Source organism: Acanthochromis polyacanthus, chromosome 13, assembly GCF_021347895.1.
Source record: "Acanthochromis polyacanthus isolate Apoly-LR-REF ecotype Palm Island chromosome 13, KAUST_Apoly_ChrSc, whole genome shotgun sequence".
Taxonomy (NCBI): domain Eukaryota; kingdom Metazoa; phylum Chordata; class Actinopteri; family Pomacentridae; genus Acanthochromis; species Acanthochromis polyacanthus.
Genome location: NC_067125.1, coordinates 2,782,901 through 2,807,444, shown reverse-complemented (window position 1 = coordinate 2,807,444; position 24,544 = coordinate 2,782,901). Strand labels below are relative to the sequence as shown.

Here is a 24,544-nt window from a genome sequence, read left to right as displayed (position 1 = left end):
TGTCTTTTTTGGTTGTCTTTTTGTCTTTGTGGTTGTTTCTGCACACTTTGCTTCTCTTATTCATTCTATGCCTCGTGTTTCCTAAATTTTCTTTGTTTTTTGTCTCTTTGTGGTTCATTTTGCAAACATTCGTGCCCATTTTGGGTCCGTTATTCATTCTTTTTTTTCTATTTGTTGTTTTTTGCCCATTTTTTTTCTCATTTTTTCATATTTTTTGGTCTCTCTAGGGTTGTTTTATGTCTATTGTTTCTCTTTTTTTGATCATTTTTGTCTCTGTAGTTATTTTGCACCTATTTCTGCACATTTTGCACATCTCTTATTCACTCTTTTTTGTGTCTATATGTTTTGCACCCACGTTGTCTCACTTTGAAGCCAAATAAAAAGTGGGACTCTGAGGTTCCACTGCATCTTGAGTGATGATAAACAAAGAATAGAAATCATAATAAAATAGTAAATATTAAATAAAAACTTGGAATAAAAAGCGGGGCTGATGGAGGGGCGGGGCAGCTGCCGGGTTGCTAGGGGCAACCATGGGGGGGAGGCGAGATAGAGGGCGTCGCGTGCGTGTGCGTGCGTCCGTGTACGTGCGTGTGTGTGCCAAGCAGCTCGACCCCTCGCGCCAATTCCGTCTATTGGCTGTCGGGAGGAGGATGGCTGGCAGGATTTAGCGTCTTTTCCCGTCCAGCACAACAAGCTCATTACCGGAGCTCCGCGGCGCGCCTGGAAACGGATTTACGCGCACGAAAAGGAGGTTTGTTTGGCTTCATTTTTCACTATTATTCCATCATCTCCATCCTTCTCTACGGTCTCTGTTCTCCCCGTCTCCTCCGCTGCCGTTCGGAGGTTTTTATTCTCACCTTTGCGCGTAAAGCGGCTACAGGTTTAATGGCGATTAGCCGGCGGGCAATTAGCCCCGGTAACGGAGACGGGGACCTGCTGCGGGTTCCGGTGAGGGCAGAGTGTGTGCGTCTGTGTGTGTGTGTGTGAGTGTGTGTTATTGTCTCGGCTGGAGGGTCTCCGGTGAGAGCGGCGGCGGACAATGAGCGGCTGTTGTTTGTTTGGCGGCGGTGCGCGCAAAAATCCCCCGTTGATCCGGAGCCGCTGCTGCTGCTGCTGGAGACGCGGGTTTAAAAACGGAAATATCGCGGATCGATGGCGGATCAATCAGTCTGGAGGGTTGTGTCGCTGCTTCGGCTGCGGGCTTCATTTTAGCGCATTTCTGGGGCGTTTTTTTAAAAATTATTTTAAAAAATTGTCGCGGTGAATTCCGCCTTCTATCCATCCATCCGCGCATGCAGCCGTTAAATCTGCTCAATCTGCATCTGACATGTGCGCGTGTTCGTGCATATGTGCGTGCACGTGCTCCGAAAACGCGCAAGGAGAGGAGGAAAGAAGAAGAAGAAGTGCAACAGTAAAAGAATTTAATTGAAAAAAAATAGAAATGATCGAGATTCTTCCACAATGCGCGCAAATGATGGAGACAGACTGGAAGGAGGGGAGGAGGGGAGGGGAGGAGGAAGGGGGTGAGCCATTTTCGTATTAAAAAAAAAAAGAAAAACGCACGCACATGGCGACAGACAGACAGACAGACAGACAGACGGCGGCAGCGCCAGGCGGACATGTGCGCAGAAACCAGGTCAGCGCGTAAAATCAGCCCAAATCAGCCCAAAACAGCGTGATTATCCCGGTTTTATCGACGTTTCATGGTGGTATCGATCACTTATTGATGATGAGGAGGCTCAGGGGACGCTCTGCCCTCCTCCCCTCCTCTGTCTCCCCTCCTCTGTCTCCTCCACAATAGAGACAAGGAGCCGCTTGTTGGGAATTTGGCGCTTCACTTGTTTTGCTCAATGAGGAATTCACTGTTTTCTCCCCTCTGCTGCTGCTGCTGTTGTTGTTGTTTCTGCTGCTTTTTTGTTTATTTATTCATCATCTGCTCACCGATTAATCGATCATCCATCTCCTCTATTGTTCCCAGCAAACAGAAAACACTCAGACATTGTGTTGTTGTTTTTTTTTACAGCTGCTGCAGTGACTTGAAATCAGCTTTTCTGGCTCGTCTTTAATTACTTTTTATTTTTCATTTTAATTTTTGCTGCAGCTCATACTGAACTCTCAGGTCAGGATTTATTGGCGGAATTTTTAGATTTTTTTGGTATTTTTCTGGCGTGTTTGTGTTGAGAGAAGCAGCAGCTCCGGATAAAAACATGTCGCCATATTAGGAGCTTTTTTTTGCCCCCCAAAACGGACGGGGAGGGGGGCAGCTCATTAGCAATGCAAATTAGTTTTTTTTTATTCTAACTGAGGCTCGGGCACCTGCTGTTACGAGCATGCGCGCGGCTGCACGGTTTCTTCCTCCCCCCTCCTTCATCCTCGGGAGCGCGCCTCCTTCTCCTCGGCAGACTTCTGTTCCATTTCCAGGCGCGCTCCCGCCGCCGGAGCTTTGATGAATAAAATAATAAATAGAAAAATGAAATGAAGAAGAAAAAAAAAGCTCGTCCAGATCTGAGCAAAAATAAAAGAAGAGAAATGAGGAAAGAAATGAGAAACAGAATGAAAGAAGTAAAAAACATGAGGTTTTAAGCGGATTATTTAACATTTACTCACGAAATAATCACAAATTAATGTTTATTATGTGTTAAAATTCACATTTCTGAGGTTTCAGATGTCTTTTTATGACTATTTATGTATGAAAATGTAGAGTGCATTTATTCACAATTTATGTTGTTCACTTTCATGGAAAGAACAAAAAAAAAACTTAACGTATAAAACAGAAAATATTGAATTATTTGGATCAATAACGAAGATGTTTTCACAGCAGACGTCACAAAAACAAAGAAGAGTTTGAACCTGATTATTTTAGCATTTACACACTAAATAATGGTAAAGAAAGGATTTTTATGTGTTAAAATCAGTTTCTAAAGCAGATTTAAGGTCATTTTAATGACGAACTTATGTCAGTGCTTCATTCTAGCTTTTAAATGTAGTTCCTTGTTCTGTTTATTTGAGTATTCTGACTCAATAATATCACATTCTCTGCATTTATTGGCCTTTAAATGACTTCTTTTAGTCATAAAGTGGGTTCAGACGTCTCTGTATAGAACACAGAAATGGTCGCATTCTTCAAGAAAAGACAAATATTTTTCTTTAAAATGAGGTTTAAACCTGATTATTTCACATTTCCACCCTAAATAATCACAAACAAATGATTCTTATGCATTAAGACAGACTTATCAAGCAGATTTAAGGTCATTTTAGAACGTAATTTTACATAATAAACCCGTGAAAACATGATTTTGACCTGATAAAGTGCAGATTTGTTCTGTTACTGATTAAAAACTTGACATTTCCTGGTCTTTAAATGACATTTTAATGGAAAAAAAAGAGGAATTGTTGCCGGAATAAGACATAAAAGGAGACTTTACAGATCAATAATGAAGCATTTAATGCGTCAAAACTCACAATTTGAAGACAGAAAGATTTTTTAAAAAGAGCAATAAGAGGTTTAATGTGATTATTGATCGTTTTAACTCCATAAAATCCTCAAAGCGCCGTTAGAGCTCATGTTTTAACTTATTTCCACTGATAGCAGCTACAGATAGCTACATGTTCTAAAGGGTTTAATCAATAAAGTTATTGATTATTAGTGATCAATTAGGCTGATTAGGAACCGATACATGAATGAAATTTGATGTAAAACTGGAAAATCTTGGTGTTCAACTTAGAAAAAACCCCAAATCAGTTCAAACAATAAAAATATTGATAATAAAAGTGATAATAAGTTGATTTTAACGTCTGCAGATTCTTTACCATCCAGTATAAACCATTTATTACCTGTTTTTATCCTTAGAAATGTTTTAAAAAGCATCAAAAACTGTGGAGGACGTCTCTGTTTACAACCAATAATCAATTAATCGATCAGTTGTCAACTATGAAAGGAATTCTGATGAGTAGTTTGTCAAGAAAAAAGTCTAAATCCTGTGATTTCTGCTTCTTAGATGTGAATATTTTTGGACTAAACCAGACATTCAGCAACCAGGAAGGAGAAAGTAAAAGCAGATTTTAAAGCTTTATTTTGACGTTTGTGTTGGTTAAAATGGAACAAATTTAAATAAACGTGAATGTATTTGGCTAATAAACAGAAGAATGCCGTAAAATCTGAATCTGTTGACGAGTTTTAACTGTTGAAATGTGGAAAAAATGCAGGATTTGCTCAGAAATGTGATGAATTAAACTCAGTAAAGTGCCAGAACTTCAGTAGAAAAACATCAAAATGCGTTTTTGAGTAAATTTGCTTCAGCAGCGCTCCATAATGGCTTTTTTTAATTAATCAGAATTCCTAATAAACCTGATTTTGAACCGATGAAAAGCTTTAAAACTAGTTTTTACACGATAGATGCTGGAATTAAACCCCTCTGTAATCCGTGTTTTTCAGTCTTTATGGGACTTTTTGGTCCTTGCACGGCCAATAAAACATAAAAAACATGAAATATTTCACCGTTTAGTCGCTTTTTTCACAACAAAACCACAGTTTGTGACCTTCAGCTTTTAAAAATCGACTTCTAACAAGAACGAGCGCTTCATCGAACACGAGCAACGAGCAGACGAGGAGATAAATGAAGGAAAATAAAGAGGAATTAGCAGCAACGATGGATTCAGAGCGGAGTAACGAGAGCCAGAGGGCGAATTAAAGGCAGAAACGAAGAAGTTAGAGGCGACAAAATGAGGCCAGGAGGGAAGAAAAACAATAAAAACCCAGGAGAAGTAATGAAAGTGAAGGAAGAGATGAAAAAAAGGAGAAAAGAGCAAAGAAATGTGACGTAAAAGAGGAAAAAACCACAGAAGAAGCAGGAAAAAGGAGGCAGTGACGGTGGTTTGGTCGATGGAAACATGGAGGACAACGAGGAAAGCGTTTCCTCGTCACATGATCACTCAGCAGGCGTGTTGGCGTGTTCACTTCTGCATGTATGACCAGACACCAGCAGCTTGGTTTCACACCTAAAGCAGATTTCTGGACTTGTGCAGCTTAAATATTCACATTTTTACAGTTTATTGTTGCAGAATCACACCAAGATCACAAATAGACACAATTTTAGAGCAAATGTAGAGAAAAAAAGCAAAAAACTCCAAGAAACTGCTTAAAAAAAACACAAAAACAAGAAGAAAGAAGCAAAACTTTGTCCATTTATGAGAAAATATGATAAAAGGTCTTTAAGAATTAATTTTAAATCTTAGATTTTAGAGCAAATGTGGAGAAAAAAGCCAAAAAGCAAAACAGAACGAGGAGAGTTCCAAGAAAACTTTAAGAAATTTCTTTAAAAACACAAAACAAGAAGAAAGAAGCAAAACTTTGTCAATATATGAAGGAAAAATGGAGCAAAAATCTTTTAAAAAATTGTTTGAAATCTTAGATTTTAGAGCAAATGTGGAGAAAAAAGCAAAAGAGCAAAACAGAACTAGGAGAGTTTCCAAGAAAACATCAAGAAACTCAAAAAATGAAAAGAAATAAAGAAAACTTTGTCAGTTTATGAGAGAAAAGCAGAATTAGCCTGAAGCCTAAAACAACCTACCAACGGATTCACCAGAAAAGATCCAAAACTAAACAATCAACAGTGAAAATTAACTTTAGCTGCATCTTTAAACCAAATTAAACCTTCAGATTTCAGCTGACTTTTGTCTAATTTTATCAAATTTCTCACAATTCTAGGTTTGAATCGTTGGATTTTAGCAGCTAGGTGAAACAAAACCACTAAAACAAGACATTTTTCTGCGTTTTCTGCCATTTTAAAAAACCAACCTACCAACGGATTCATCCAGAAAAGATCCTAAACTAACCAATCAACAACGAAAATCATCTTTAGCTGCAGCTATAAACCAAATGAAGCCTTCATGTCTGCATCTTTTCTGATAGAAATCCAGATTTGTCACAGTTTTAGGTCTGAACCTGTGGATTTCAGCAGCTCGCTGAAACAAACCCAGACTGGAAGGTGTCACCTTGAGTTCTGCTGATTTTCTGCAGAAGAAAACCAGGATTTTTTCCGTCACCTTCCGGCTGAACGCTGCTGAATCAGGTGATTCTCAGCGTCTAACGTTCGTCCTCTGGAACAAACGACGGATCAACAAGTTGAAATCAACAGATTTCTGCAGCTGATAAAGGACTGGATGCAGATATGAGCAGATTATTAGACCAGAAAATAAAATATGAGGAGGAAAAATAAAAAAAAAACCCTCTGCTGGAAAGACTTAAGAGATAACATCAAATCGGTATTAAGCCACGCAGACGGATCAAATATTTAGCTGCTAAAATCCTGAATGTTTGCTGCAGAAAAACAGGGTCAGGACTGGAAAAAAGAGAAAGAAGGAGCACATGATGGGCAGATAAAGGCCGGTCTGTGTCGGAGGAGGATGAAGGGAGGCGAGGAGGAGGAGGAGGGCGGCGATGAAGGGCCTCTCTGTTGCTCTGTCTATAGAAAGCTCTGAAACAAGGCATTTAGTCTGCAGCGGCCATAATGGGCTCTTCTAATGATGAGCGAGGGCCGAGGAACGCCGCAGAACGTCCTTTAGACCTCCACGCTCATGGATGGATTCCTACCGCTAAACCGCCTCGCAGTGAGCGTAAACGATGCTGTACGCGTTTAAATACACGTTATTGTTGGTTAACACGCAGAGGAGCGTCATTTACAGGCTCGGTGGCATCTCCAGGAGCAGCTCTGTGGCATTTTAAAGGTTTAAAGATGCACAGCGGTGGATAAAATGTGGATTATCTGAATGTTTACACCGTTCTCAGAGGACAAACAGGCAAATTTCTAGAAAAGTCGCCACAAAAGCAGGCAAAATCAACCCAAAAAGATACTAAAAGACGTAAAATCACCACAAAAACAGGCAAAATCAACCCAAAAAGATACTAAAAGACGTAAAATCGCCACAAAAACGGGCAAAATCAACCCAAAAAGATACGAAAAGACGTAAAATCACCGCAAAAACAGACAAAATCAACCCAAAAAGATACTTAAAGACCTAAAATCACCACAAAAACAGGCAAAATCAACCCAAAAAGATACGAAAAGACGTAAAATCGCCGCAAAAACAGGCAAAATCAACCCAAAAAGATACTTAAAGACCTAAAATCACCACAAAAACAGGCAAAATCAACCCAAAAGATACTAAAAGACGTAAAATCGCCGCAAAAACAGGCAAAATCAACCCAAAAAGATACTTAAAGACCTAAAATCACCACAAAAACAGGCAAAATCAACCCAAAAGATACTAAAAGACGTAAAATCGCCGCAAAAACAGGCAAAATCAACCCAAAAAGATACTAAAAGACGTAAAATCACCACAAAAACAGGCAAAATCAACCCAAAAGATACTAAAAGACGTAAAATCGCCGCAAAAACAGGCAAAATCAACCCAAAAAGATACTAAAAGACGTAAAATCACCACAAAAACAGGCAAAATCAACCCAAAAAGATACTAAAAGACGTAAAATCACCACAAAAACGGGCAAAATCAACCCAAAAAGATACGAAAAGACGTAAAATCACCGCAAAAACAGGCAAAATCAACCCAAAAAGATACTTAAAGACCTAAAATCACCACAAAAACAGGCAAAATCAACCCAAAAGATACTAAAAGACGTAAAATCACCCCCAAAAAATCACAGCAAAAACATGAGATCAAATCACTCCATTTGTCAGACAAAATACTTAAAAAACAAAGAATTGTTGGACTTTCCAACTGAACAAAAAGCATGCAAACTTACAGAAAAATCACCAAGAAAAGATGCTGAACCACTGGTTGATGTAGTTCTAATGTCACAACGTCACAAAAAGACGTAAAACCACCACAAAAACACACTAAATAAACCCAGAAAGATACCAAAAGACCTAAAATCACCACAAAAACAGGCTAAATCAACCCCAAAAAGAGGTTAAACTGCGACAGAAAAACACAAAATCACCACAGAGATTCAAAAATGTCTAAAAAGATGTGAAATCTTCACGAAAACAGGAAAAATCAACACAAAAAGATGCCAAAATCCCACCGAAACATGTAAAATCACCATGAAAACAAACAAAAAACTGACTGAAATGACACAAAATCAACAAAAAAATATGAAATCAAAACAAAATTCACCACATCAACACAAAAAGACAAAAAAAGTTAAAAAAAAATCACCACAAAAAGATTCCAAAACAAAACTAAATGAACACAAAGACACAATAAAAAGATCTGAAATCACAAGTCAAAACTTGAAAAATCACTACGACTTAATACCACGCTAAAAACAATGTTTTAAAAAAAATGAAATGTAGTGAACAGAGGAGAAGTTGTTGGAGATACATCCAGCATGGTGAAACATCTTTCTACGGACACTCAAATATAGACTAAAACTTGTTGAAAATAACTTAAAATGGTAATTTTAAACATATGCTGAGTCATTATGGGCAGTTTTTAGTCATTTTGGATGACGGGTTTCAAGTCATTTCACAGCGATTCTGAGTAATTTTCGACACTTTTTAGTCATTTTGATCAGGTTTTCAAATGATTTTACGCAAGTTTAAAGTAATTTTGGACATTTTTCAAATCCAGACTGACAGAAAGTTGTCTCAAAATGATCATTACTGGAAACTAAAACCTGCCGGATCGATAAAATAAATGCAGCTGGGCTCAGAAACGAGTCTCCTGCTGCTTCAGTCAACAGGGTTCCACGTTTATCCTGAACTCGGAGCGCTGCTAAGCTAACAAACACTCCCACTCACAGCCACTTCCTGCCAAGAAACAAACCATCTGACCCGCTTCCACTCAGTTTCTATTTTAGAAACGAGTAAATCAGTGAATAAAGAGAAGAATTAGCTGTGTCTTCTGGACTCCTCTCCTGCTGATGGTTGAGCTGAGGTTAGCTTAGATGCTACATCAGGTCAGGAGGACGTAGAAATGTCAGCTTAGCTTCATGGTCACCGTCTTGTCTCTACATTTACAGACTAAATATATCATTCATTTCGTTTTCTCTCTGTGATTTGTCAGAAGTAGTAGAAGGACTCGACCCTGAGAGCAGCCGGATGCTTTTAATGTCGGAATTTGATCAAGAGTTCAGTGTAGAAGAGCTGAAAAAGGAGATCTTAGAATGCTGGTGATGGATATCTCCTCAGTCACAGTCTGAGCCGCAGAAATGAATGTAAGCCAACAGAAAAAGTTAGCATTAGCATCATTCACATGATAAATATTTTGATTTTTTTTAGTTTTTAAACATCTGCTCATCTGTAGAAAGATGTTTCACCGTGTTGGATGGATCTCCAACAACCTGCTCCTCTGTTCACTGTTTCTGAGCCATGCTGCACTTCATTCTCAGTCTAAATGTCCAAAATACCTAAAAAAACAGTCCAAAATGACTAAAAACGCATCTAAAATAACCTAAAACTTGCCCAAATTTGACTAAAACTTTGTCCAAAGTAACAAAAGAATGTCAAAAATGACTCAAAACCCGTCCAAACCTACACGAGTCGTCCAAACTAACATGAAAACTCTCAATAATTACTTGAAACTAGTTCAGAATGACTCAAATGTTGTTTATAACGAGGACAGAACAGACAACAGGAAGATGTTTCACCATGCTGAATGTATCTCCAAAAACCTGCTGCTCTGTTCACCGTTTGAGCCATGCTGCTTTTATTTTACTGATCCAGGAGGTTTTAGTTTCCCGTCAGTGTCATTTTGGACAACTTTATGCCAGTTTTGGACAAACTTTGAGCCATTTTAGACACTTTTTTTTGGGTCATTTTGATTATTTACGCACATTTATGCCATTTTGCACCATTTTCTAATCATTTTGGACACATTTCGAGTCATTTGGGATCATATTTATCAGCTCCACCGACTGTTTCAGTTGTAAACTGAGTGAAAGGCGGTCAGCTGGTCGGTTTTGTACGAGGCGAGGATAAACGTGTCGTCTTGTTGTTGCAGCTGGAAGCCGTCGCCGCTGTTTATCTTCCTTCACATGTGAACCGGTGTGAGTGGCTTTGCGTGCAGCGTCTTCCTGATCCCTCTGACGGATTTAACTGGCTTAAATCGAGTGTCGTGTAATTTGAAACTTTATTGCTCCCTGAGGAGGAAAGAAGATTTCCTCCTCAGGGAGCGCTCCGATAGGTCGGAGGTCGAGGTGAAGGCCGGCTGCAGGTTCAGAGGCAGGAAGGTGTTTCCTGTCGCTACATCATCCTTTAAAGATTTAAACAAAACAAAAGGGACGAAAACGCAGCAGCGGAATCTAAAATAGCTTTAAACATCTGATGTGGGAGGTTCTGTTGGCTCCCGTCGCACTTTTCATGAAAAACTTCACAAATATACACAAAAACACCATAAAACATGTAAAATCAACACAAAAAGTCAAGAAAAATGAAGCAAAAAGGGGTAAAAACGCAGAACTGGAATCTGTTAGACGTAAAATAAGACCTAAAATCACCACAAAAAGACGTAAAAGTTACAGAAAATTACACAAAAAGATGTATAGTCACCGCAAAAAGATGCACAATCACCATGAAAACCTGCAAAATCATCGCAAAAAGACTAAATCACCACAAAAAATGTCAAATCACCACAAAATGATGTAAAACGCCAGTGAAAGACAGAAAAACTATCGAAAAAGACACAAAAAGATGCAAAATTACCACGAAATAATGTAAAATGACCATTAAAAGATGCAAAATCATCACAAAAAATACATAAAATCACCACAAACAGATGGAAATGTAGTAGAAAATGACACAAAAAGATGCACAATCATCGCAAAAAGACAAAATCACCACAAAATGACGTAAAATCTCCAGTGAAAGACAGAAAAGCTATAGAAAAAGACACAAAAGATGCTAAATCACCATTAAAAGACAAAATCACCACAAGAAATTTTTTAAATCGCCACAAAACGATGTAAAATCAGGACTGAAAGACAGAACAATAATAGAAAAAGATTACAAAAAAGCACCTCAAAAAACACGTGAAATCACAGAAAAAACAGTATTTCACACTAACAGGCTAAAATGAGACTAAAGCCACCCAGAAACTGCTGCAAAGCATTAGCATCTTTAGCATTTTTTGTGTTTTTATGTGAAACAACGCATAAACTAAATTAAGATAAGAAATATGCCAAAATGTAAGCAACTCTTCTTGAAAATAATGCAGTTTCAGTTGAGGTTAAAGAATAAAAATGTTGTACATGAAATTAAATGCTGATATCAACATGCTAACGGGCTAAAAATGAGACTGAAACCACAACAAAGTTTCATGTGAAACGATGCACAAACCAGATTACGTTGGATAAATGCTATGTATAGAGCTAAATGCTAACCTTAGCATGCTAAAATGCTAAAAAAAAACACCTAGAAACTGCTGCTTGGAGTTGTATGCTAGTATGCTGGAAAACATTAGCATCTTTAGCATTTTTTTGTGCATTCTTTTCGTGAAACAAAACTGCTTGAGGCTTTAGTTAAGGTTAGAAATGCTAACCATAGCATGCTAGCAGGCTAAAAACAAGAATGCAACCAAGCTAACAGTAAACAAATAACGATTAGCAACGCCGACAAAAGAAAAGGATGATGGGAATGGTTTTAGTTTTTCAGGTTTTCAGTCAGAAAACAGCAGAATTTGACCTGATAAAGCAACAGGAAGTGAACGCGTCGCCACTCCTTCAGCAGTTTTTCCTCCAGAAGTGAAAGCTTCGACTCCAGAGGATCAACAAGGTCGCCCAGGTTTAGCGTCTAGGACTTACGGAGTCGCTGCAGGAGTTCAGACTTATCCTCAGGAAACCTTCAGGGTCCAGCAGGTAGCAGTGAAAGGGAAGTTTAAATTCAAACTCCCAGAAAATAAAACTCAACTCAATAGTCAAGTTGTCTGTATTTATCAGCCATTTCAAACCATTTACCAAATTATATATTCTTAAATTAAAAGATCATCACTACGAGAGAGGCAATATCACCATAAAAAGGTGCAAAGTCACTGGAAAAACATGTCGTCGTCATGAAAAGATGCAAAAACGAGAACAAAAGGATGCAAAATCTCCACTAAAAAAAAGAGAAATCAGCAGAAAAAAAGATAAGTTAAAAATACCACAAAAAGATGGGTTGTGTGGGATAAAATGTAAATAATCTGAGATTTGAACCAGCTCTCCTGGAAGAAAAATGCTAATTTCCAGCAGAAAATAACAATAAATGGGTAAAATGTCCGTTGTAGTTGACAGAGGAAGAGATTTTTGAATGAAACTGATGGAGGACAAACACCTTTATATCCTTAGAATGAGTTTTGTTGGGTTTTTCTATTTTATACTACTTGTAGACCTTTTAATTCTCTTTTTTTCATTGTAAATACCAGCAAAATTTGGCTCCTTATTTCTTCTACCAGCACGATTTTCATGTTCTTTTGCACCTTACGTCCTTTCAGCATCCAAATTTACATTTTTTTTGTGAGAAAAACCACCAAGTTTTCAATTTCCCTTCCTTGTGAAACTACGGAATTCAAGAAAATGCTCTGAAACCGCTGCTTGGAGTTAAATTAATCGATCATTAGCATCTACAGGGCGAATTTTATTGTGTTTTTCATGCTTAAAATCACTAATGCTGGATAAAACGAAAGCAATCTGAGATCTCAACCTCCTCTCCTGGAAGAAAAATGCAAATTATAACTAACTGATCCATTTCCCTCCATTGTGAAGCTGCAGAATGTAAAAAATGCCCCAAAACTGCTTGAAACAGAGGGTTAAAGGGCATAAATGCAGCTTATAGGACCAAAAGCCTCCAAACAGACCCTTTAGAGAAGCTCAGTGAAGCCTTCAGACCAGGATCTACCTGTTCATCAGCTCCCACGTGGCTTTTCAGGTGTTTTCCTTCGTTTCTTTGGCAGAAACGCTCCACAAACGCAGAGCTTCCAGTCGACTAATCGGGAACAAAGCGTGGCAGTGAACCAGCTTCACACTTCTTTCTTCTGGAGAATAAATGGACCCAATAACAGCGCTGCACATGAAAGCCTTCCTCTTTTCCTCCTCCTCCTCCCACCACCACGCCGCTCCCGATGCAAAACTACGACAGCGGGGATAATTAGGGAATTGTATTTTTGAGAATATAGGTCTGCATGGTAATGAGGGCACAATGAAAAAGCTGGGAGGCAGGAGCAGAGGAATGCTACGATGTTGGATTAAAAACGGATCACGAGGCCGCGACATCTGCAGCGACCGACACATCGTTTCCATCCGGCGGAAATCAAACATGCTGCAGGACGGAAGATCGGTTCACTTTAAAGTCCAAATCAGAAATAATCACAAGAAAGGAGCTGAAGGAGGCGGATTCTTAGAAGACGAGAATAAAGAAGATGCTCTCAGATGTCTAATTCTGTTTGACAAACGCTCAAAAACCCAACATTACTGAGTTTATTTACTAGTTCAGTTGATTAGTGGAGTATTTTCTTCATTAAAATTGAACAGAAAATGGTGAAAAATGGTGAAAAACATCCACCAGTGTTTCCCTACACCTAAAATGACATCTTGAGTCGTCTCATTTAGTCAACCCACACCCAAAGATAGCTCACAGTTGATTGATTAGTTGAGTATGTTCTTGGTTAAAATGATCAGAAAATGGTGAAAAATGGTGAAAAATGTCAACCAGCGTTTCCCAAAATCACATCCTGAAACATGTTTGTTTGTTTAGTGTCACAGAAGGAGAAGAAAGCAGAAAATATTCACATTTTAGGAGCTAGAACTGGAGAATTTAGACTTTTTTCATCTTAAAAGCAACTCATAATCTGTCAGAACCCAAGAAGATGCTCTTAAACGTCTCATTCTGTTTGACCAACACTCAAAAACCAACATCACTGAGTTTATTTACACTTTCAATTGATTGTTTCTTGGTTAAAATGGTCAGAAAATGGTGAAAAACATCAACCAGTGTCTCCCAAAACCTAAAATGACATCTTGAATTGTCAAAGATAATTAATTTACTGTCATAAAGGATAAAGAAAGCAGAAAATACCGGAGAATTTAGGCTTTTTCCTTCGTTAAAAAATAACTCAAAACTTCCTACTTTGTTTGATCAACAGTCAAAAACCAAGATTACTGAGTTTAATTACAAGTTCAGTTGATTAGTGGAGTATTTACTTGATTAAAATTGATCAGAAAATTGTGAAACATGCTTCCTAAAACCCAAAATCATGTCCTCAAACGTCTTGTTTTGAGCAAAAACCGAAGATATTCAGTTTAGTGTCACAGAGGGAATAAGAAAGCAGAAAATATTCACATTTATAGAACATACAGGCAAATATTTACCTGAAAAACGATATAAACTGTGGAAATTACACGACTAAAATGACAAAATATTACCTTAATATGTACTGAAAAATAAATGAGCGCTGCTGTTTCTGAAGATTAAACTTTTAAGTGAAGTACAAAAACCGCAAGAAAAGAGTGTTCATGCATGGTGGCGGCATCATCATGTACAACTAAAATGACAATATATTATTATCTACTAAAAGACAAACTTCTATGACAACTGAACTTATAAAAACTTTCACCCAAAAAGCTGAGAACCTCAAGATAAATTTGTTCGTACGGTCTCCAGTCACATATAAGTAGCATGTGAATGTGCACGGCGGCGGCATCATCATCATTTATTTCACTGAAAACTCAGGTGTGCTTGTGTAGATGCTGTAAGGGCGTACGCAGCCTTTATTATCTTTACTTTTTTCTTTATTATTTTAGATTTGTTTCCTACTAGTCATGTACAGGCAGCACATGTTCATGCATGGTGGCGGCATCATCATGTACTTTCATGTGCTTCTCGCTGCTGTAATGTGAAAATCTCTGGGAAAGGATATATATATATATATATATATATATATATGTATATATAGTATACATATTATTTCTGAGAACTGAACAAAATTTTCACTTAAAAAGCTGAGAACTACCAGAAAAAGGCAGGCATGGCGGCGGCGGCATCATCATCATCTATGTATTTAACTGAAAGCAGACTTGTTATATCTTTACCTTTATCCTTGTTTTACTTTCATTTCTTGTCTTGTTTCATGTATTTAACAGCTGTAACAGGATCAGAAAAGTTCTAACTTCTTTTATCTTATAATTACAGAAAAAAACGACATAATTACTGAAACAACCCTGACTCTTAACGCCACCACTTGTAGGGAAGCTAATGTCCAACGCTGAATATGTTTTCTATAAGCAGTGGATGTATGCCGAGCAAAAACAAGTTCAATTTAGCTCATGTTTGACTCAGAAAGACCAAAAACTGGAACCAATATGGTGACATTTTAGATTTTTCCTATTTGTCAACCAATCCCAAGAAAACAGTCAAACCCTGAATACTTACTGACTCTCTGTGGCTCCAAAGAATACAGCCCCTGTCAAAAGTTTTAGGACGCTTCCTCATTCATTTGAATGAGAAAGCGTCCTAAAACGTTTGACAGCGCGTGTAGATAAAATTGTGATTTTTCTGCCAGATATTGCAATAGTATGTGCAGCACAGTTTTTTACAGTCAAGCTTCCACTAAATAAAACGTGTTTCTGAGCAGTTTTTTACGAAAAAGTAGCTCAAGTTTTTGTAAAGCTTTGCGATTAAAAGAAAGCACTGAATATGTTACTAAAAGCAACGTAAAGTCCAGATTTCTGCACCAACACAACCCCAAAAAGCTCATTTTCATTGGTAATTGAAAGAACCAGTCAGCTCATATTCCATATTATCAACAAGTTCAAAGCAAACTCTCTCTCTAGTTGGGATTTTTCTGCCAGATATCGTGCTTTGATTTGCGGCGCAGCTTTTTAAAATCAAGCTTCTACTAAATACCCGCTGCATAAATAGACTTAAAAGCAATTTTTAATATCAAACGAGTGACTGGAACGACAGGAATCTGTCAAACTGCAGCTTTAAATGCACCAAAACAAGTTTAACTCCAGAACTACAAGCATGGAGGGTTTGGTTTTGTTTGTTCAAACCAGCGTCAAACGGACAAATTCAAAGACATTTCAGCTGGAATTTAACCTAAATGAACTCCAGCATGTGGTTTATTAACAGGAATAAAATCAGATTATGGTCTGAATTTTCCTTTAAGTTGCTGAATCTAATAAACGCTCATAAATGGAGTGCTGTTGACGTGTCGTCTCGTGGGCTGAATCCAGTGTAAATTGGCTGCTCTCCTGCTCTGGATTAGACCTGGGCTTAAAACCGTCACACTAAAAGGCCCGCCGCCCCCTCAGAGGGCGATCCGCTGCCGCAACGCAACAGGATTTAATCCACGACGACAACAAAGACAACAACGACAACGACAACAGCGGTTTGTCTGGTGGCAGCCGGTGGAACCACGGCGTGATGGGAGGCCACGTTTCCCATCCAGGGTGGAAGAAACGGAACATATTTACTAAAAACTGAGACTGAATCAGAACATTTTTAACAGCAGATTCATATCAAACATCCTCCAGCTCCTCTGGACTTAAAGCATTTAAAAATCTGATTATTACTGTTGTTATTATTGTTGTTAGGGAAGTTTATAGTCTACTTATTTTAACTCACTATTAATCTATTTGGTCTTTAAAATATCTCAAAAATAGTGTAAACCCAAGAAGATGCTCTGAAACATCTTATTCTGTTTGACCAACACTCAAAAACCAACGTTACTGAGTTTATTCACACATTCAATGGATTAGTTGAGTTTTTTCTTGATTTAAATGATCAGAAAATGGTGGAAAATGGAAACCAGTAAAACCTGAAAGGACATCTGGAAACGTCTTGTTTTGCTCTAAACCCAAAGATATTCACTGTACTGATTAAAATAAAATAAAACTGAAAATATTCACATTTTAAGGCTGGAATTGGAGACTTTAGGCTGTTTTCTTTCTAAAAAAAGATTGTCAGAACCCAAGAAGATGCTCTGTTTGACCAACACTCAAAAACCAACGTTACTGAGTTTATTTACACTGTTGATGAATTACTTGAGTATTTTCTTGATTAAAATGGTCAGAAAATGGTGAAAAAATATCAACTAAAACCCAAAATTCACATCCTGAAACGTGTTGTTTTGAGCAAAACCCGAAGATTTTCAGTTTAGTGTCACAGAAAGCAGAAAATATTCACATTTTAGAAGCTAGAATTAGAGAATTTAGGCTTTTTCCTCCTTAAAAAATGAGTCAGACCGACTGACTCATCGTCAAAATCACTGCCAGTAAATTTAAAAGTCGTAAAATAGTTGATTAATTTCTTGCGGCTCCAGTTTGCTGTGAGATAAAACAAAGTTCTCACTGCAGCCAGACACAGTTTCTGTTGGATAAAATGATTAAACTGATTAACTAATTGATTATTTGGGCCGATTATTCCAACCTTAGTAACGGAAACTGGACGATTATTGAGAAGAAAAGCAGCAGAATGTTGGAGAATGAGAATAATCTGAAGACTGTGAGGCTCGTTTCTGTTTGTCTGAACGAACCAAACCTGCAGCTCAAACCCAGCTTTGCTTTTAATTCACTTTTTCTGCACAAACCAACAAAAACAAACGTCTTACCTGAAGTTTTTCTGTAAAATCACTTCCTGGATCCATCCACTGACTCACACCGAGCGGCCAATCGGGAGCCGGTTTTACTCTGGGGCGGGGTTTGCCTGGATGTGATTGGCTCATGGTTGGACTGCATACGGTGGCCTGCAGGGACAAACTTTACAGCAGTGAGATAAAATCGGACTGAATCTGGGCAAAAAAAAAAGTCAGTTTGCTGCATTTTTAGGAACCTGTTGGCTCCAAAGTATGGAGTCACAGGAGTGCCACATCAAAACATAAATCAATCAATCAATCAATAAATGTGGAAATATAAAGAGAAATAAATAAATAAATAAATAAGGAAAATGTTGTCTTTGCTTTTATCCTTTCTGTTTTTTTCCTTTTATTTATTTATCTATTTCTCTTTATATTTATTTTTATTTATATTTTGATGTGGCACTCCTGTAACTTTATACCAAAAATCCCTAAAACCCAGAGAAAATAAAAAAATAAGCCTTTATTATTACCAGAGTGGGTAAATCTGTATCATCACTAAAATATATGAAATGTTATTTTAAAAAATGTCTCTCATGGTGAATGAAATGTTCTCAAATGTGTGACTGACACTAGGACCGAAAGCACCAAATTTATTTTCACTGTTGATTCATAAATTGGAATAAAAATGTCAGAAAATGGTGAAAAATGTTCCTGTAATGTGGCGTTTTGCCAAAAAACCCCAAATATATTCAGTTTAAAGTCAGAGAGGAGGAAAGAAAACCAGAAAATATCCACATTAAAGGAGCAAACCCATTAATAGGGCATCAAATCTCTGCAGATTAATTTATATTAATAAATGGCAAATTATTGATTAATTGTTGCAGCTCCAATTTGCAATGAGATAAAATAAGTTTCTTACTTTGGAGAAGCTGCAGCCAGACGAGGTTTTTTGACAAATAAATGACTTAAATCATTAAACTGATGCACTTTTTCTGCAGTAACATTAGAAATAAACCAGAAATCTGCATCTGCAGCAGCTCAGATTGCGCACATTAACGGTGTTTTACAGATAGAACAGCGCTGATATGGTACAGAGTAAATGAAATCTTTCAATGAATCTCAGTGTTTTTTATTTATTAAGACCTAAATGAAATCGGCTCCAGAACGGGTGAAAAGCTGTTTTCCTGCAGAGCCAGGAGCAGCGTCCTGGAGGCTTCTGCAGACGTTTGGCTTCACACCAGGGAACAATCGATTAGACTTTTGGAGTGATTTGTAATCGCTGCTCGGCCGTGCAGCCGTGGAGAGAAGGAAGCTCCGGTCTGGGACTCTTCGGGGACGTTTTTCAGCGTTGGCGTTGATTCAATTTGTCCTGAAGAGAAGAAAAAAGCTTCTTGTTGTTCAGTGTGACTGAAATCTGGATTCAGACAAACAAAGGTCTGTTCGGTGTAAAACTTCAGACCTTAACGTGTCTAAGATTTAAAATACTTCCAGAAATATGCACACAAATAGATTTATTCACTGAAGAAGAGACTGTTAAAGAGAGAAACCTAAATGATTAGCTCAGAGACAAAAAAATCTAAATATCCACGACATAGAAGTCAAAGTTAAAATCAGAAGTTCTTCATTTAAATCATTTTTCAAGCAATTTCATGATTTAAATTATAGGCGTTGAATTGTAAAATCTCAGAAAAAGTATTAATTTACACTCCGATAGTAAAAAAACAAACAAAATTGCAAAAAAAATTATAGTTTTAAATCAGCAGAATCTAATTAACTTGGAGGATATTTTTTACTGCTTTGTTAAAATACAGAAAATAATAATAATAATATGCAATGTTTTACTATAAAACTGTAAATGTTTGCAGCCTTATGTCAGCAAAAATCTAATTAATTTGAAGGATATGCAGGAAATTATTTCTATTAAGGATTTAAAAAATGGCCAGTTTTTACAGATTTTTACTGTTTTGTTAAAATATAAATAATAATAATAATAATAATATAGAATGATTTATTGTAAAATTAGTTTTTTTTACTGATTTAAATAAAAAAATATTATTATTTTGAAAGCTATACAGGAAATTTTGCATATTATTTGACCATTTAAAAATGGACAATTATTAAACTAGGGGGTCCATGTTGGCAGGCAGAGAGGATTGTGGGAGTTTATCCGGCATCATGACAAAGACTTCTGTGGCGGTTAATGACAGCAGACAAACTCAAACTTGCACCAATAAAATGTGGAACCTGATGCGAGCTTTCAAACCTGCAAACACTCAAATCTTGAAGTGGATTTGTCCGACACTGGTAAAGAGTTTTAAAGGCGTTGGTTCCTCTAATTAAACGTGGTGCAGACTCATAACTCCAGTCCTCCCCTGCTGTCGGGTATCGACCCGTTAAAAGGCTTCAAACCGTAGAAACGACTCGGTTCAGGTCTTCATCTCCAGGTCGCCGGCTCGCTAGCTGGACGGCGGCTCTTAATGACTCCTGAGTTAAAATCTAAAGTGTGAACGCTCCGACTGAACCCGCAGGCCGCCTTGGTTTAACGTGACTGATGGTTTCTTATTACCAAAACTCCACCGGCCGCGAGGCATCAAAAAGTAGAAGTCCATACATCACCTGGAATGTCGCCTCCGCTGCTGTGTTCCTACGTTTACGGCTCTGCAGGGTTATTATGCTAAACCAGAGTGGAATGAAGCAGTTTTAATGATTCAGAAAAGGAGATTTCTGACTTGCTGCTTGATCTGGATGGTTCTGGGATCAATTTAAAACAGATTAGACTGAAGGATGAGGCCGACCTTCACTGTGAAACGCCGAGAAACCGCCCAGAAATCACACGTCTGGCTCAATTAACAGTGAGTCGGTTCGCTGGGACTCCAGGAAGACAGAACGTCAACTGCGAGGGATTGACTTGTGAATCGATAGTTGCTAATATTAGAGACTCCCAAAATAAATGAGCAGCGGCAGAAACCTTTTGTGGTGTCTTCCTGCTGGGTCTGAAACAAACAAACAGCTTCTGAATGCTTCCAGTCTGCGCCTCCAAGGGTTAAACGGAGGCTTCGTGTTCGTGTGAATGCAGCAGTCGGAGTTTTTCGGAGTCTGTTGATCGCTGGAAGGTGTGAAGAGGAGGCTATTATCGCAGTGTGAAGTGGGAAATAGTTGATTGGCCACTCGGCCGCCTCCCCATTGACCCCCATTATGGCTGCATTAGAGGCGTCCTGAGGGATTAAAGCTGCACGACGGGAACATATGCAGCTGGAAATGCACCCGAGAGGCGCTGGAGGACGAAATAACGATGAAGATGTCTGCAGGATAAAGAGTCCTGAAGTTTCTGATAAAAAACTGAGTGAATCTCTGAAAACAGGAGGCTAGCAATGGAGAGCCTTTATGCACGTGCAGAAACACAAACAAACAGAAGGAATCAGACAGAATTTAGAGTCAGATTTATTGGTACATTTATTTGACAGGAGATGCGAATGGTTGCCAATGAATTTAGTGTTGGAGAGTTTACTATAATCTGCACAAAAAACCTGTTTCATCATCATCAATGAAACTGACAGCCATTGGTTTGTAAAAGCTGCAAACTACCCGATAAAATAACATAAATAACACAAATGTGTTTGGAATGATCAGAAAATGGTGAAAAATGTTTCCCGAACCCCCAAATCATGTCCTGAAACACTTTGTTTTGAGCAAAAAACAAAAAAATGTCAACCAGTGTTTCCCTTTCTCTAAAATGACGTCTTGAAAAGTCTCATTTTGCCCCCAAACCTAAAAATAATTAGTTTACTGAGATAAAGGACAAAGCTGACTAGAAAATGTTCACATTTTAGAGGCTAAAATTGGAAATTTTGGCTTTTCTCTTGATTACAATGGTCAGAAAATGGTGACAAATGGTGAACAATATCAACCAGTATTTTCCAAAACCTAAAATGACATTTTGAAATGTCTTGTTTTACCTCCAAACCTAAAAAATATTCAAGTTAACTGTTATAAAGGATAAAGAAAGCAGAACATATGTTAAAAATAATAGGTAATAAACTATCAAAGGCTTGACTGTCTCAGCTTACATATCAGTGGTACCGTTTTTATTCCATGTTTTCTGTGTTGTTTGCTAACCCTACTCTACTCACAGTAACAGAGTTTCTAATCCATGCTAATGTTAGCTTTTTCTCAGCAGTGGAAGCTAGATGATGGCTAACACACATTCCATACATAGTTTGGCCTTTTTTCCCATGAAATAAGCTTGTAGTTGACATATTTAGAGCCATTAAAGGCAGATTTTAGCCTCGAACAGACATTTGTACAATTAAAATCTAGTTAAAGTCTGTTGTAGTACCTGGTTGCACCACCAGGTGGCGCCTCTAACTGTTTAATTTGTCACTCAGGTCATGTTGGCAAACAAGAGAGGATTGTGGGGGTTTAGTTAGGAATGGGCACCATGACAACAACTTCCGTGAACATTAACGACCGTGGACGTAAACAACGGATTAAGTTTAGGTTAAATCCGATGCGATCAGTTAAAGAAATCCCTGACTGGCCCCAAGTGACATCGGTGGGTTCGGATCAGGACAGAAGACTTATAGCGTCTATTTCTGATGTTTACAGGTCGATGAAACTTCTCTGTACGTAGAAAAATGATGCTAAAAAGCAGCTAGCATGCTTAAATGAAGGAGTCCTGACATCAGCAGACGTATCAAGGTCGCCCCCTACAGGTACAGACAGTAATAAACAGCTGTGTTTTCTTATGTTTTCCTTTCAGACATTCCTGTACACTTACCTTTATTTGCTCCTAAACGGTTTTGCCTCGTTGGGGATAAATGCGTCGATCAGGTTCGTTAAGTTTTACATTCGGACGGTTGAAGCTCGAGGATTTGACTTTAGCACAGAAATGATTAGCGGAGCTTTAACACAAGCAGACGCCATCGGAAAACAAATCAAATGCGGCCCTCCAGATCCATTATAATGTTTTCTCATTACGCCGATAAAGACGACATCATTACTTTTTCTCCCAGACTGTATTTGCTGTTGCAGATTAGTGGAATGGAAACTCAAACTCAAGTGTCTGTTCGGCTCAAACGGGAGCATGAACGAGCTTGTAAAGGTGTTTTCAGGTACAGAGAGGCAGCGAGTCTTTTGTCCTCCAGCCGGGATCGTGTTTGTTTTGCGGCGTAACAAGTGAACCTGCAGAAAATGACTCACTTTCTGCAGCTTTGTCCTTTTGTACCTGCCAGTGTGAGTGCAAGGTTGATGATTCTGGGAGTGGAAATGAAGATTTATTGTGGTTTCTGTGTCGAATCGTCAGTTGGTTTAACACACAGCTGCCCAGAGGAGGATCAGACATTAATTCATTACGTTCTTTGATGTGGAATCTGTTCACCGGCTACGTCATTTTAGAGCCTCACAGGTCCATTTATGGCTGAAGATCTCAATGTCACGGCAGCAATCGATGCTTATTTATCACAAGAAGAGAAGAAATTTGACATTTTCAGCATTTTGTGTTTCCAAATGTGGTTCTTTATGGACTAGACTCAATAAATGTGTGATATTATGTTTAAGTTGTTTCTTTTAGAGGACTAAAACAGGAACTTCTGGCATTAATTTTCAGGCACGAAATATTAGTGATTTTTCAGGTATTTGAAACAACTAGAGTAGTTTTAAGCTTCCAGATTGCGTATTCAGAACAACCAAAGACAGAATTTAGTCTCAGATGTTTGTACAAATAAAATCTGATTGAAGTACCTTTTTTTTCCACCAGGTGGAGCCTGTTACCGTTTAGTTTGTTGCTCAGGTTGCAGTCAGTTCAAGTTAGCAAGCACAGAATGTTGTAAGGTTTAGCTAGCAACGGGCACCATGACAGAGACTTCTGTGGCTCCTAATGCCAGTTTATACTAATAAGATCTGTTACTTGGAGTGTTTTTGGAAGCACAAGTGGACCAGTGGTTCATTGTAGTTTGATAATGGGGCGGCTGTGGCTCAGGTGGTAGAGCGGGTCAGCGGTTCGATTCCCGCTCTGTCTTAGTCATGTGCTGTTGTGTCCTTGGGCAAGACACTTTACCCGCGTGGCCTCTCACACTGGTGTATGAATGTTGGTGGTGGTCAGAGGGGCCGTAGCCCCAGGGCAGCTGTGGCTACAAATGTAGTTTACCACCACCAGAGTGAGAATGTGTGAGTGAATGAATGATGGATTCAGTGTGAAGCGCTTTGAGTATGCCTGAATAGAAAAGCACGATATTATTATTATTATTGACAATGGTTAGCTCAAAAGATTTTTCATTCGTTTCTAGAGTTGCAAACTTGCACTAGATGCTCCTGATTTGCATGAAAAGGTGCATTTTATGCAAATGAGCAGCAGCCAGAACGCTTTCCACGGCTGTTTACATAGATAATGAATAAAAACTGGAAATAATGGCCAACCAACTGCAGATTTTACAGATTTGACGAGTCAAATATGAATTTCCACACTCGACCCTGATATTTTGTCACCTGCAGGTGGCGTAAGAGGTAAACCTGTCACGTTCTTTTCCAGGAAACGCAACTGATTCAGACAATTTTGTCCTCTGTAATTGCTGATAAATCGACTTAAACCCTAGGTCACCTCTTGAAAAGGAAACGTAACCATGGGAACCTACAAATCAGGGTGACCCCAGTTCTGATCTTTTCTCAAACCGAACCGAGCGTTTTTGGTACTTGTGATGAAAGAAACTTAAGTTTAAAAAAATGACCCAGTTCTTGTGCAGACCTCCAACAAAATGCATCCAGTTTTTTGCATCTACAAAAGTTTACTTTGTCAAAGTCTGCAATAATTCGTTCAGATTCCTTCACTGACGTCCACCTTGCAGCATAACATTTCTATACAGCAGCAGTAGGTTGCATGTTCAGTAGCTCGGCTGCAACGATTAAGCTAATTGTCAATTATTTTGTAAAAACAAAGTTAAAACTTGCAATTTTTTGCTTCATAAATGTGAATATTTTCTGGTTTCTTTGCTTTTCTGTGACTGGAAACTCAAGATCTTTGGACAAAACAAGACATTTC

The 24,544-nt window shown here is 38.3% G+C and overlaps 1 protein-coding gene across 1 annotated transcript in view; it reads left to right on the top strand.

The window, feature by feature from the left end:
• Positions 1 to 572: 572 nt before the first annotated feature.
• The window catches only part of si:ch211-137a8.4 (uncharacterized), a 46,667-nt gene continuing 22,695 nt past the window's right edge, over positions 573 to 24,544 (top strand). Inside the window, exon 1 of the mRNA XM_022202247.2 lies at positions 573 to 751. The gene's annotated coding sequence lies outside the window, so the exon portion shown is untranslated. The remainder of the gene's footprint in view (positions 752 to 24,544) is intronic.